Source organism: Kryptolebias marmoratus, linkage group LG18 (genome assembly GCF_001649575.2).
Source record: "Kryptolebias marmoratus isolate JLee-2015 linkage group LG18, ASM164957v2, whole genome shotgun sequence".
NCBI classification, from domain to species: domain Eukaryota; kingdom Metazoa; phylum Chordata; class Actinopteri; order Cyprinodontiformes; family Rivulidae; genus Kryptolebias; species Kryptolebias marmoratus.
The window spans coordinates 8,100,363-8,116,312 of record NC_051447.1 but is presented as its reverse complement, the minus strand read 5'-3'; the positions used below and the strand labels follow the sequence as shown (position 1 = coordinate 8,116,312).

At 38.1% G+C, this 15,950-nt stretch overlaps 1 protein-coding gene across 4 annotated transcripts in view; it reads left to right on the top strand.

Moving 5' to 3' along the window:
- Positions 1-15,950, top strand: part of syt1a (synaptotagmin Ia) — a 197,794-nt gene that overhangs the window by 2,827 nt on the left and 179,017 nt on the right. For 2 of the 4 annotated variants that reach the window (XM_017411556.3, XM_017411554.3), the window contains exon 1: positions 14,050-14,361. The exons of the other annotated variants lie outside the window; for them this stretch is intronic. The gene's annotated coding sequence lies outside the window, so the exon portion shown is untranslated. Of the gene's footprint in view, positions 1-14,049; positions 14,362-15,950 lie in introns of those variants that run through there. 4 annotated transcript variants of the gene reach the window in all.

Sequence of the window (15,950 nt, the reverse complement as noted above, 5' to 3'; positions counted from 1 at the left end):
TAAGACTAATGCACATGGCAACAACAAACCCCGTCCTATCCCTGATTTTGTGGCAAATGTTGAAATCAGTCTTTTGTTGCTCTGAGAGTTTCTCCTCTTTTTTCCCCTTCAGAATTTCATATCAGTACATCTGGAAAACTACTGAAGTAAATGACTTCAAACTGCAATATTTCATATAGTTTAGGAGAAATCTTTTTTTTTTTTTTCATCTGATTTTGTAGTTTGCATTAAGTACCTTTTTTAACAGCCTGTTTGTTCCCAAGGCTGGCCATAAAGAATGACAAACAAGTCACTATTGTTTGTGTGTGTCCAGTGCTTCAAAATGGGAACGGCTGAAATACCTTCAAATGGTTATTTATGTCTATTTTTATGTACATATATGATTATAGTCTGTGCCAGGCTGTTGTTTGCCGCCTGATAAAATCAAAGCCTGAATTGTATACAAATTGTACTTAAAACGATCTGCTACTCAAAAGTTGGTTGAAAATGCTTTTTTTTTTTTTTTTTTTTATTAAACTGGAAGAATGTGAAACGCTGTGTTGATTACATGTATTCAAGAAGAATTGCTTCACTGATTACATGCATCCAAGAACAGCACTGATCTGTTGATTTGAATCTGTAGTTTGTCTTTATTTTTTCATAGCTGCTTTGAAATACCACACACACACACACACAAACAAAAAAAACACAGATTACCTTATCTTGTCTGTGGGCCTTCACTTTCTCCTCTTCAATTTTCTGTCTCAAACCAGATATATTGGTATTATTCTCCCTCGAGTAAATCTCAGCAGCTGCTTCTCGCAGCAATCCGAAACATTCTGCTTTTCGAAATGAATGGTTTAGAAGTGTATTCAGAATGGTACGGACTGTGTGAGGTCGTCTCCTGAAATGCTCCTTTAGTCATTAAGACGGGCGAATACAAAGAGGCTGAAATAAAAACTCGATCTGTACCTTCTCCAAACACATCATTGCCCCGTAATTAAAATATAATTGAGAGACTCGGCGTAATATTTGCTGCAAACGTGTTGTCGTGTTTGGAACTGGAGTAATTGGTGTGTGAAAATGATATTTTAGCGTTCGGCGAACTGCCTTGGAAGGTCCAAGAAATATAAAAAAAGAGCATTTATTCGCCGGCTGAATGTGGAACGGCTAATATAGTGTCGGGCATTTTGCTGAAATTAGAAAACGATCCTTGGGCTGTTCGGACAAAAAGCCTCTCTTATCACATTTATAATGTGCTGAGTGACAGAGCAGCCTTTTTTCTGAGCTGTTTTGTGTTACAAATTGATGTTTTCAGGGGTTGTCAGCCTTTTATTTAGCTTTATTTTTTTTTAAATAAACTCAGTTCTTTGCAGTTGGCAGCCTGCATCAGAAAATAAAAAAATAAAAAAATCAGTGGAAGTTGTGGACTTGCTAGAGAACTTTAATCACTTTTAATCTTTTGAGGAGCCAGAGGACAGCAGTGCATGCTGGGAAATGTGTCTATAGGATGAAAAGAGGTTAAATTTGTAGGATAAGCTCTCCTTTTGAGTTTATGTGGTAGAAGACTTGGCTTTCAAGGCATTGTGTGATAGCACCAAGCTGCAGGCGGACGGCGTCATGTGACTTTGCCACATTGGCTCTGCAGACATGGCATTCGCCTGCTAAAAGATAAGCCTCCCTCAGCATCCCTCCTCATGTCTGAGGAGAGCATATAAACAGCCAGAGACGTGCTGAATTATCCACCTTCTCTCATCTTTTCCACAAATAACTGATCTCAGGGCTAAAACAACAGCCTGCTTGATTTGCAGCGAAGTGAGGAAAATGCGTCAGCCGGGAAAGCCACTCGACCGTGGGCTCCATTCAGTATGCACTTCCAGCTGACAGGCTGATGAGCTGCAATCAGCCCTCCTACTCTGACTGGGTCATGCTGTGGTAATCACTGGTGACTTATTTTGGAGGAATCCTCAGACTGGGCTGCTCACAACTTTAAAAAGCGAGACGAGTTTTTCTTTGTTAGGCTGGATTTTGTTAAAATGTTTCTAGATTTGCACAGAAGGTTAAAAAGACAGATCATTCTGTTGGCAGCTCTTGACATTAAAAAAACAAAACAAAAACAAAAATCAGCACACAGGAACAGGTACTCCATAAAGGTCAACATGTACTGTTGGATGTAATGGTATAAAACACACATTGATGAGAAAATTGTTGATGTCCTGCTGTTTGGATGACTATTCATCTGATAAATTATACTCATTTAAACAAAACACTGTCTCATGTCATAGAAAAACCCATCTTTACAGATGAAGCAACTCTAAAAGCTGTTATTTCCTCTTATTTAAATGACTGACTAAACAGCACATCCTTGTTTCCTTGTTCCTGTTGACATTTGATAACCTGAGCACTTCAGAGTTCATTTTCTTCAGATCTCTGTTTACCTTGATATTAAATTCTAATTTCCTTTTTTTATTACAGTGTTTTTTTAAGTAATGGCTGAGGCTTCATCCTTTTGAAAATTGGCTGAAATTGTTGTAAATGATTTCCAGAGGAGAGGCTGCCTTCATCTAAAAAGCTCTGCACTGGCAGGCTTTTCTTTTCTTTTTTTTTTTTTTACAAGGATATGGAGGAACCTTTTCGAGAGATGACAGGGAAAAATCTTGGCTCTAAAAGCTCAATTTTATCAACCTAACACACTTTCAAAAACTACTTCTTCCTTGTCTACTGATCCTAATTAATGCATGTTTTGATGCGGTTGTCTCACAGACTGTAAAGTGTAACATTTTAGGGAAATTAAGGCTTTTCATATTTTTTTTTCTCAAAACATTTTGTAAAGTTGTAATCCTCTTAACTTTGAGCAATTTTCCATTTATTGACAATTATTGCAAACATTTTACAGATATACCACAGTGATAGTATTATTTTATAAGAGAACATGACTGAACTGAACAAAAATGATACTGCACTGAGAACATTAAAACATGTTACACGTTAAAAGTAAACCAGAACATTTATTACCAAAGCTAGCAACTTGTACCATATTTGTGAAAATGAAACATAAATTAACCTTTTTTTTTTGTAGACTGAATTTAGATATGGCTAAGCTAAACGGTTGTATTATTTTATTACAAAATCTTTAACTTCAAGCTCAAAATCATGAATTATTTCCACCAGCTTGTTTCTTTAAACTGAATTGTAAAATAAAAGAATAAAGATAAGTACATTTTAGCCTGTGCTTTAGAGGTTGTTCAAGGTGTCAGATTATTTGATATTAATGTTTAAAAAACAAAAGAAAGCTCATCGTTTGACCATTTCCATCCCTCTTTGTGTGTTTTAGTGGTTCTGACCTGGAGAGTGGCCTTCATCTTTAAAAATCATGTCTCAGTGTTTGAATTCAGCTGTACATGGATCCAAAAACAGACCATTAGTGGTAACATGACTTTATTGACTAAACAGATGTTTATAAAAGAAAGTTTTCTGTTGCAGACTCTTGGTAAGATAATATCTTTTCCATCTAGCTGAGCTTGTGCTGGAGGTTTTTATCCTGCATCACTCAGAAACAATTGAACCAAACTATTTTCTCCACAGTGTGGGAGTTGGGATGACTGAGTTTGTTGACCGTGACTGATAACCGTAGAAGATCACAGCTGAAAATTACAGTTCAGCACAACCTGCAGCTGTGTTATGGATGATGGCATGACAAAGCTTCCCTTCTTTTAAAGGTGGCAACAAAATATCTTTTAATGAGTACGCTTCAGTAATGATCGAAGTGTTTTTTTTTTTTTTGTAACGAGCTCAATGACAGACAATGCAGAGCATAATTATAGGGTGTCAGAACCTGCCATCAGTTCTGCCTAACCACGGTGTTGTTAATTGTTCTGGCTCTGAGATCACCTTTGACTTCTACAGGTGTGGATGGATCTGCTTTGCAACGAAGCTTTTTAATTCCTAGGAGAACTTCATCGTTTGCTGCTCAGGTTTATTTTTAAATTCAGGTGATACATCACACTTCATAATTACCCCATTTTTCCTCAGAAAGCGTAGGTTGCCACAAAATGTGCAACATTGTCACACAAACTGCGACAGTGTTTCGTATTTTGACTTTCTCTGTTTTCTGAAATCAACACTGCCGGCCGTTTATGGGTTATATCTGCTGGTTGTCAGGAAAACAGACAAGACTATCATCATAGGGGCTTTTAATGTCAAACTGTGCCCATGTTGGTCAGATTTCAGCAAAGCATCACGAGGAAAAGGAAATAAAATTCCATCCAGTGCATTTCTGCTGAAAAAGAAAAATGACAGTGCCAGACAGATAAGATGGCATCTGCCACACTGTGTAAGAACAAGGACAAGTCGGGTTTTAGACTTGGAGTTTGATTTTAAAAATGAATTTATAAACTATTTGATGAGAGGTGGGGTTTCTCTATTTAAATACATAGTGTATAGTGTTTAAAGGCCTGATCTTTAACATTCATGCTCTGTTAAGTGTTTAATTTTAAAGTTGGGCATTCAGTTTTGAACATACTTTCAGCTTTGACAACACATCCCACAATTTGTCTCATAATTCGTTGGTTATGTTTCAGTTATCCTACACAAATGGATGGTTAGTTTTTGTTTTATTATTTTTTTTAAAAAAGGAAAGAAATAGTTTTTGGTCATCTTGACAAAAAATGTTTATCCCTGAATTTTATTTACTTGTTTTTTTGGCTTTGCATAACTTGAGTGTTTTCTCAATAGTCATAAATGACCTAGAAGCACTCAGAGAGCACAAACCTCTACCGAGGCCACAGTGTGATTTTAAAAAATAGTGTGATCCAGATCATAATCTGGATCAGCACCAAAATTCGATCTGTTATTTTTTGTAACAACCCCAACATTTCCTCCAAATCTGTTCATTAGTTTTTACCTGATCTTTACTAACAGACAGATGAACAAACCAACGAACACAACCAGAAACAGAATTTCCTTGGTGGAGGAAACAAAAGGGTCACATGTAGGAGCAGAGACAAGTTTTTAACAAAGGGGTTAACTGTGACCTTGACCTTTGACCCCATGAACCTTGAAATCAACAGGCATCATCTTTGACCTGTGAAACACTTGAAAGTTATCCCCATCCAAGCTACTTGTAAATTACTAAATTTAATTTATAGATGGACTTATAATGTATCCTTTGGAAAATTACTAATTTCATTAACCTTTTTTTTTCTCCTTTAGAAATGGTTTTAAATGACTTGCAATCAGGGTTGTGGGTTGTTCCTTTGTTAAAAACTGCTGAGCAAAATGAAGTCAGGATTTATAGTGATTAGATGGTGGTATTATAACGAGAGATTGTTTGAAGGCTCTGTTTTATACAACACCAGGGCACTTTTAATGGGAGGCTTTTCAAGATTTGCTGAGATGTAGATGATGTTGTTCTGAGCTTTGAGCTGTGGATCTGTAAGATGTCAGCCCAGTAACCTACAGCTGTGAGACTCTAATCTGACTGCCTGACTAAAAATAACCCTTTCTCCAAGATGATCCCCAGCCTAAGAATAGGCCCACTGGAGAGAAACGACATGATAGTAAATCATTAGTGAAACAAAGGCTCCAAATAGAGCAGAGAGGAAGATTTGATCATTTAACCTGGAAATGATACGAGATCAGCAACGCTTGTGGCAAAACAGTTTGCTCTGTTCTGGCTTTGCTTCGTATCTGAAGTATCTACAGGGCTGTATCCTCTTCTACCTGGAGATACTTTTCTGGAATAAAGTGGTTTCAATATGAGCCAAGCTGAGCTGATTGGGTATGAAATGATCTTTCTTTGCTGCAGTCATCAAATGACTGGTCTGAAGTCAAATAGAAATACTTCATAGCCTGTAAACATGTTAAATGATGAATTTTGATGCCCTGAATTTGAAGTTGTTCTTGCATTTGTTGGCTTTATTAGGAAGATTTGCAGCCAAGATTGAGTGTATCTGTGAGCCAATACGGACACATTTCTACAAACACATAAACAGGTTTAGAGTTCCTGTTTTTGGATAAAACTAATGTTTTACTATTAAACACAAATTCACCAAATCTCAGGGTGATCAAATTGCCTTTTTTTTTTTGTTCAGCCAGCAAGTCAGTACTCTAATTTCTGCTCAAGTTATTGAAATACATTTATAGTAGGACATCTTAAAAACTCTCTGCTGAGATGATTATGGTAATTGTTGTATGATACAGATATGGTGTTTGGTTCTGGCTTTTGGTTTTCGAGTTTTGGAACCCAGAGATAAGATATGCAGGCAGGCAGAATGAGCTGGATGATTCGACTGTGTGTTGGAGATGCAGTCAGGTAAAATCTTGTGTCCAATGAGGCAAGCAGAGAAGTTTGTCAGGGGGCCTGCTGGACGAGCAGGCTGACACATGAAGAATTCACTCTGTGGGTGACAAACGATCTTTCAGAGAAGGGATGAGAAGCTGCATGATGAGGTGAAGAGGAGCAGGTGTGTCCTCTGTACTGTTCAGGAGAAAAGAAAAGCATGGCTGCTTTAAAAAAAAAATCTATCAATGCTTTGCCTATTTTTTGTATAACAAAGATAATACTTGATTTTTGCCTAAATATCTTCTGTTAGAACCTTAAGGATGTCAAAAAATATCTATACATGTTACAGTTTGCTTTGCTAAATTTGTTGCCCTTGGTTGAGATGAAATGTATCATTAATTGAGCAGAAATTGATGTTTTTCCTGCCTGTCTCCTAGAGGGGGGAAAAAGGCTCCGGTTTGGGTTCGGTCTTCTCAGGCAAACATGTAAGCCCCTTTTATCAAGCTCCTTAAAATGACTGACATTCTGGTCGATGTTTGATCATACGATCACAGATGATATCATGTTTTGGTGTGGGGATGTTGATGCATGGCTGCTCAAAACATCTTCAGGGTAAGTAGGGTATTAAGGTTGGATTGTTGGATGCACTGATAGGAGGACAGCTGCAGGGCTCTCTTGGATATAATTTTATGAGCTGATACATTGGAGGATTTGAAATTTGCAGTCGTGTACATCATCGTAATGTTTTTGTTCTTTAGAGTTCTGTTCAAAGGTGTCGAGGAAGCAGAAACAATGGCTCTCCAGGTATCCCGAAGGTCTTTCAGATTTTTTTTTTTTTTTTTTTCCTTTTGGACATTGGCTCCAGTGACATATATCTTCAGTTTATGTACTGAAACCCTTTTTTCAGAGAAAAAAAAGGAACGGAAATTAAAAAAAAAAAAAGTTCTGGTTACACATAATCTATTACGTGTATCTTTGATAGTAGCAGCCTATTGGAAATTTCCCCATTTCTTTTGTTGCATTTGTTAAAAAGAAAACGGTTATAAAATACTTTTTTTCATCAGCAATTAGCAAAATGAGCTCTGAATACTCAGAGAATTACCCTATAACAAGAGAAACCAGCAACATGTAGAAAATAACCCACTCTGGTTTCTTTTATTTGTTTTGTGTCAAAACTGTTGTCTTGGTCATTTTGTTAATAGTTGTCTTCAATAAGTGCAGAATGTTTCAGTTGGACAAAAGCCTAGTTTATTGTCAAACGTGTCATCTTTGTGGCATTCTTCATGCTGTTAAAGGTGGCATTTCACTTGGCTTCAACTTGTTGGCAAACAGCATTAATGAGCGAGCCTCTAGAATGTCTACAGAAAGCTTCATAACGTCTGCAGTGGGTTTTAATTTCTGTGCTTCAGTCACAGAGGTGTGAAGTTTTGTCGCTTGTGTTTTGAATATGTCTGGAAATATATTGATTTTTTTCTCTCAAAACAGTCATTGTGGACATCTTGAACCCAACTGAACCTGCCTCAAATGCAAGGGCTGGATTTTGACACCTGCATGAAGGGAAAAACCACGCTGAGTATAAATAATTATTGAAAACTGGTCCGAATCTTCATTTCAGTGTACTCTTGATGTGGGTGTGACGTGAGTGGTGGACAGCAAAATAATCAGTTTGACCAAAAATACAGTTTTGCAAGCCGAAAACATGAAAATAGGCTGTGATTTTCAAAGACTGACCATTTGTGCCATAAAAATTCAGTTTTTTTCTAAAGATACACTGTACATACAGGTTTTGCAGCGTGGATGTAAAGTAGTAATCTAAAAGAGAATAGTTATGGTGCAGAAAATAATCAACAAAAACTCTGAAAGACCCTCAGAGAACACCACCAAGAACACAATTAAAAGTAAACTAGAAGTTTAGCTCATTGGAAACAATTGGAAGTGGCTTACACATTGATGTAACTGAGAAAAAAAAAATCTTTAAAGGTTAAAGCATTCATAGTAAAGTCGTTTGAGAATACTTTCTGCTCCAAGTTCAGATATAATCACTGCCTCCTATTTATTCACTAATGCACTTCGTATGAATTACTTCTTCATGTCACGGCTTTATGCTTAATTGCTTCAACTCAGTTTTACATCACAATAAAAACCATTACCAGGTGCAGTGGTGGGAAAATATTAGTCTGTTTTGTCCCATATGGTGTCTTGTATAAGTGTCAAATCCGCAGTCTTAGTCAGTTTGTGAACAGTATAGAGCAGTGAATGTGTTCGGGGAGGGGCTTGTATCATGTAACACTTACTGCCTGAAATCTTATTTAATGACTTAAAATGAAGCGCAGGCAGATGTGGAAGGAAAAAGGATGTGGTCAGAGATTTGTAAAAGGATGGGTTAGCAAGTCAACCAGCACCAGAAAGCTACATCCTGCCTGATCTATCAATATATCAGACTCTGTGGAAGCTAAACAAGAAGACGTCCACTGGGACTTCTGCCAAACAGCATCTGGTTGTCTTTAAAAGGATGGCTTAATTTCCTTGAAAGTGGCATGTAGCTGATGACCTTTGACCATCTTTATCAACATGAATGGGTAGTTGTTAAGAAGATGGTCAGGAAGATCTTTGTAAATTCTATGTTTGCCTCAGATAACAGCTTTGCAAAATCCCAATCATGGCTGCAAATTGCATGCAAGCTGTTAGTTTTCAGGAAATATTGTTTCCAGTGCGATAAGTTAGTTGCAGATCACAGAGCATTGTGGAGCTTTTGTTGTTTAGTTTTCTCCTAATCCTTCATCAGGGCCCTGTTAACACTAATTGATTTTGATGCAAAATGAATGACTATCAACATGCAAACTGTGTTTTGGGGAATTTTGCAAAGTGATTTTTATTGTTTTGTTTTTTTTAGTCATTTTTATGACATCAGTGATGTTGAAGCCTGCTTTCCACACCTTCCTTTTTGTAATGAACATATGCTGGAAACTATTATAGGAGCCAGCCTTTTATTCTTTTGTTTTTTTTTCCGCCCCTCTGCTAAAATTTGTCCTGACCCTGTCCTTGTTAGACTTCAGCCCCTTGCTGGACAATGGAGTTATTAATGGGAAAATGTAAAAAGTGTCATAAAAAGCTACTCTTGTATCTACTCACTAGTCATGCACAGAGTGTTGTTCTCCTGGAGTCTGATAGTTAATCTCAGTGTGTGCCACATACCGGCTTGAGATGGTTATTTCTGCATTCTTGTCTCCATAACTGCTTTTTTCCTCAAAGAAAGAGGCAAAAGTATTTGTTTAAAAATACCATGAGCAGATTAGGCAAGGTTAAAGAGTCAAGCAAGGGTAAGTAGTTCAATATTAAATGTAATCCTAGAGGTCCTATCTTTACAGAGGTTGGAAATTAATGTTTCAAGGAGTTTGAAGTTCTTAAGTTGAATTTCTGCCAGTCTCTTATTCTGCCAGCCTTATCAAAGTTCTAAGTCCAGTTTTAGTCCAGTTTCTCCTGCAAACACCAAGTTCCAATTAAGCAAATCATGTTTAAACTATTGTTCATTCAAATCTGTGTCCCCAGCCTCATTAACATTTAAAGTTGCATCTCTTGTTGATTTGAATTATACAGCAACAACTGATAAGTAAATAAATGCTATCTAATGCTTTTTTTTTTCTCCCAGCATTTCTAAGTTAAGCTGTCACTTTTTTATTTCTTTGCAATGCCATATTGATGTGTAATTTCTTGGGGCTCTTGCTCATTTCTATGCAGATTCAGTAGCTGCCCTCTTGTCCTGTCACCTCTTCATGTCATCCTTTTCATCCGCTTTTTCCCCACTCCTGAGCATTGTCATCTGCAGCAGATCCAGCTTTGTCATTCCATTGTTAACAGTCAGGCAAGCTGACAGCCGCCCACTGTTTACCCATCAGGCTTTTTGCCATGTAGGGATGCAGGGTTTGAGAAAGAGGTGCAACTTTCAGCTTCATCAACATGCACGGCCATTAGCAATCCTTCCCTTTGGCAGCGAGCGCAAGTGGGTGAAGGAACATGGGGGGCATGCAGGGATGACACAGTGGCGCATGAGTGTCACATCATCCATCAGTCTGTCACACACTGTCGCCCAGCTTCTCCCAGAGAGGCTGTCGATCTGTAAACAAGAGAATGAAACACCAGGCTTCCTGGGGCAGACAGTAAGGCCGGAGCAAGCCTTTCCTGTATGAATCACACTCTGGTGGAGGGCAGATTTTCCCAAAGTGGGCTTGATCCACACAGCCAGGTGCTGATGACTAACAGCCCTGCAGCAAACTGCTTGTGAAACTGGCTGTTTTAGGAGCATTAAAGTAATCAATGGCTTGGTGCCATTTCCTAATCAGAAAGTCCTGGAAGAAACTTTTTTTTTTTTTTACTTTTTGAGAAGAGCAGTCCTGTTAGTTTGCTGTTTTATTGGTTATTGTCAGTTCTGCATAAAAGCAGCATTTTGTAGTTATGTTAGTGCTTTTTTACAGGTCTACAGTGGCTAAATATTGATATTTATGTCCTGTGATTTTTGCAGATTGATGTTATTCTTGCACCTAAGCTGTAGTTGCTACTAAAAATCAGGTTTATCTGAAGCATTTATTTGATGATGGCTACAGTCAGAACCAGCCAGTAACCCTTTTATCACTCACTGAACCAAGCAGTAATCAGCTATCTGCTGCGTGTCGGAAGACTGGGGGAAGGGACTCACTCAGTCCTTTATTGGCCCTCTAATTATTTTCCACGTCACATGATTAATATTGTCACTTTGATTTAGTTCTGAGCCCATTAGATGAAAGAGTCTGTGACAGAGGACATTGCTTGTACAGCAGAGGGTCAGTGATGCTACTGTCCTATCATTTCTGGGCCTCTGAGGCACCTCTGTCCTTTGGAGCTGGAAGGCTTAGAGCCAGACTGCTGGAGTGAGGCCTGCTGGCTGGGGAAGGGACAGGGACATGACTAGGGCCAAGTTTTTCCTGAGCAGAAGCTGGTAGGATGCAGCTGGTGTTCAAGCTGTGAACAGAGAGCCAGTGGAGTCCCTCCAGAACCAACAAGCCTGTTTATATCAAGACAAACCACCAGCAGCAAAGCCATGATCAATGTGCAGCTCAGTGCTTTGGAGGGGGACATGCAAGGAGACAAGGAGACAAGGTTGACTCGAGTAATACTGATGAGCTAAACTGAAGAACTGCACTTTACAATTTACCTTTACTTTAATCCAAACTGAACAAAGTGATAAGTATATATATCATCTAAATAAATCTATTATAGGTTTTTAAATTTTTGTTTTACTTATTGTAAACATTTTTGTTGCACAAATATAGTTTGGAAAAAAATATTGTTATAGTTTAATTTATCTGAAATGTCTCAGAGCAAAGAAAACTATATTACAACTGAATTTAGTAGTTTTAAAACATCATTGAATTGTGATTAACTGCTTTATATTTTTTATTAATAAATGAATTGTACATATTTATTTGCATTCTAACATTTTAAATTGAACACTTATCTGATGATTAAGTTTAGATGAATTTACTGAAAGCTTAACATTCACAAAATACAAATTTCCATTATTAGGTGATCTACAGATTGTTCCATTTTGTTAAAAAAAGGCCAATTTTATTTTTTTTATGCCTGTATTTGTTATGAGTGAAATATACTTCTTATAAAATAACTCTATAATACATTTGTCTGTTAAACAGATAATTGTATGTTCTTGCACATATCTACACATTGTTTGGCATTTTTTTAATTAAAAACCTTTTTTCTTAGATTTTATTCACTGTAGCCTCCTAAATATTTAGTAACCAATAGTTATGTTTATTATAAACCTGTTTATATATAAACATGTTTCTATATTTTTAAACTTATATTGTATGTATTACAAAAAACAAAGTATTACAATGGTTTGTCACCAATATTGTGCAGTTATAAAATATAAAATTCTTGACATAAAAATTAAAGTTCTGATGGTGAGGAGGATTTCTGGATCACCCAATTGAAATGCAACCATTCACTGAGCTCAAATGTATGTGTGACAGCTGATAACACTGAGATGGATTCTTTTTTTTTTAAATTCTTTTTTCACTTTTGTTGATGTTTGACCTTCATCATGTTCTTTAAAATAGTGACCTAATACAAAAGACAGATGTTCTCCGACTGAGATTGAGTTTCCTTTGAAACAAAAAGTCTGGAATCGGAAGCTTTAATTTGAATTTGGCTGTGAGGGGGAAAAAAAACAACAAAAAAACATGCAATTACAATCATTTTCATCAACCCAGCAAGCTGTAATAAACAACAGATGAAATGGTTCAACATTATGTTGGAGCTTTGATTGTTGCATTTTTCTTTTCTGTCATTTAAGCTAAATCATTAAAGGTAAATATTTTAACAGATTTGGAACTCGTATGAACAAAACATAATCATTGTCTAGCTTTAGAAGTACATTAAAATTATTTTGTTGTCAACATAAAGCCATTTTTTAAAATTCTTTTCATTCTCAGCGCAAAGCTATAGACATTTATTGATGTGGTTTATTCAGTTTTTTAAAATTGCTGTCCTTAATTATTGATTCAGTTTTAGCAGCATTATGAAGGGGCGGTAGCATATTTCATGTGATGAACTCAAAGTATTTGTTGGTAGGTGGAAGGTTAAAGGTAACCTAACTTGCATGTGTTTGAGTTGTGGCATGAAAGTAGCCATGTAAATTCAGAAAAAAAGAAAATTCAACGTGGCAAATACCCATTTTCTCTCTTTCCTAGATTGCCTCTTAATTACATTAACACAATACTGATTATAAACCATACATATCACATTTTCTTATTAATCTTTATATAAACAAACTAAACAAGACTTATAAAAAGTAAACACAAGAAAATCTATATAAACAGTAAAACAAATAAAATAAAATGAAATAATTAATTTAGCACAGATGTCCTAATTTAATCCTAAAAGTAGTAAAACCATTTTATAAAATAAGTGGTTCAACCTGTTAATTGAAGTTTGAGGACGCAGAAGTTTCAGGTCAGTCTATGAAGACCCTCAGAGACCAACAAGAACATTTGAAACTTCTTCCTATAACTAACAGGAAGCTAATGGAGCAGGGGCAACACTAGTGTTATCTGCTCCTGCTTTGAGCCCAAATACAAGGAATTACTGTAATCTGACCGAGTTGAAATGAAAGCATTTTTCTTGAAGTCTCTGGGAAAGAGGAAAGGGGATCTCTAAATGTCCCTCCTTGGTAGTGAGGTTAACATGACTTAATTAGTTCAGGGAAAGATGTGAGGTGTTGATGCTCTCATGATGTGGTTGTCCTTCCTCTGGGGAAATCATCTTAACCCTCACGGACTAGATCTTGTAAGAGCGTGTGTCCATGTGTTTTATATTTGTCAATGTACAAGGGCATGTCATTACTGTGCTTTGATGTATAGCAACAATTACACACCCACACACACACACACAGGTCTGCTTCTAAGGATCCCAGGAAAGCTTTTTAAAGGTGTCCTTGAAAGTGACATGTTCCCACAAGAGAAAGTCAGCCAAGGCATGTTAATATGTGTTGAAAGGGTCATCTTGGGTTACACAGCATTGCCCACCACACTTGGCGTCTCCCCGTTACCCAGCCAATCACAGACAAGGACTCAGTGATGCAGTTCCCCTCTTACTGGAGGGATTCCGAGGAAGTGCCGCGTGACGATGCTGGCTTAACCAGCTCAGCCTCTCTTGTCTCTCACACCTCCTCCTCTTCCTCCTCCTCCTCCTCCTCTCTGCCTTTGCCCCAGGTTTTTTAATCTTCCAACCTTGCATGAGGTGCATCGGCCATGTGTGTTTTGAACAGATGATGATCTAGCGCCATCCACACTGCTCCCACAAGACTGGCTTTATAGGCAGCAGACAGTCATCAACCAGCTCTCCTTCTCATCTCTCTGCTAGGCTCCACCTCCCAGATTCCCTCCCAGCTCTCTCTCCATCCTTTTTTCTCATTTTCTCACCGTCACACACATAACACACACATTCATATACACACCTCCTCTCTCCAAGACTCCCCACTCCGTACGAGCGAGCCTTCTCATCAGAGCTGGCAGATAACAGAGCCGAAGGTGTGCTGCTGTTGCCAGGTAAGAAAGCTCATTTTATTTTTGGACCCTAGAAGTTGCAGAGAATCACAAATGTCTCTTGTTATGAGATGTGTGTGATGTACATGCGTGTGTGACTGATGTAATTATATTGAGTGGCGGTTTTGATGGAATAACAAGAGTAGTACACTTTGCTCCAACTCCCAGCCCTTCCTTGTAACACTGTTTTTAGTCCTTGTTTTTGCCGCGCCTTTTGTTGCCATGTGTGCGGAAAGGTTTTTGTGTGGGTGTGTGTGTGTGCTGGAAATGTGCTGAAGGTAAAGGGTGGAGCGCAACAGCCGATGGCAAGGCTGCTACTTATAGAACATGTCTCTAGTTGCGAGGGGAGACCACGATGTGGATGTGTGGGCAGATGGAGAGGAGGGGAGGGGAGAGGAATTGAGAAGGAAGACGAGCAGCTGCTTTCATCCTATAGAAGCTCTGTTCGTTCATCTCGCTCCATCAGATACAATTTGCAGTGATGCCTTTGGTATCATGCCTGATTTTTTTTTTCTCTCCACTTTCCTCCATCTTTCACTTGTGATCGGTTTATCTTGAGCCGGGAGAGAAGTAGCAAGCTATTGCTTCGGAAACGATCTATGATATCATATGAAAAGGGAGCAAAGACTTTTTTTTTTTTTTTTGCATCAATTTGTGCCCAGCTGTACCTGGTACTTAACCTGTTTTGCAAACTAATATTAGTCACACTTATTTATCTCTTATTCCCACTCTTTTGGGGGGGCTTCTACTTATACAGTGAGCAGATAAGATTGAAAATCCACTTTAGTTTGACTGGTTACCCAGGATCTCTGCTATTGTTGCAATTGGTGGGAACCCCCCCTTGCTGTAAAGGAGGCTTATCACCTCCCACAGGTTTTACTGATGGAGAGACGGAGAGAGGCTACTGCACAGTGCACATGGAATGAGTGTCTCCAGACTCTCTGCAAACACATCAAGCAAATCCATGGTGACTGCTGCGTGTGTTCACTGACGAATTGTTACAAAGCAGATGGCCTATCACCTTCAGCTTCCAGATTACCTAATAACTCAAAAAGCATGATCAGCTGGTGTAAAGAGAGGGGAAAAGGAGGGAAAGGTGTGGGGGGTGGGGGGTGGGGGGGTTGGGTTGGGTTGCTTAAGTGTTGCTGTATAGCCTGCTGTTTTGAATACATTAGTCAGGAAGCTCCTGTGTGTCAGACTGTTACCAGGTGACAGAGAAGGGAGAGCGAGCAACTCTTTGTGCTTCACCCCCCCACCCAAATCTAAATGACCCCTCAGCTCATTTCCCCAGGCAGAGCTTATGTTTACATACTCTGGAGCTTCTGCAGATGCTCAGTTTCATAACCACTAACTGAATCAGACAGGTTTTGGATATAAGACAGCTAGCTGGGAGCTGGGAATAGTTGAAACATTTTGGTGTTTTTCATCTTCTGTTTTAATGAGCCCTGACTTAGCTATGCTTTTATATGATATTTAGAATCACAAAGAAGCAAATATCATAAAAATCTTCTTCTTGCTGTGGAAGCTGGACACATCCTCTGATCATATTTACAACAAGTGCTGAGGCAGATGTTGATTTCTTGTCAAATCAA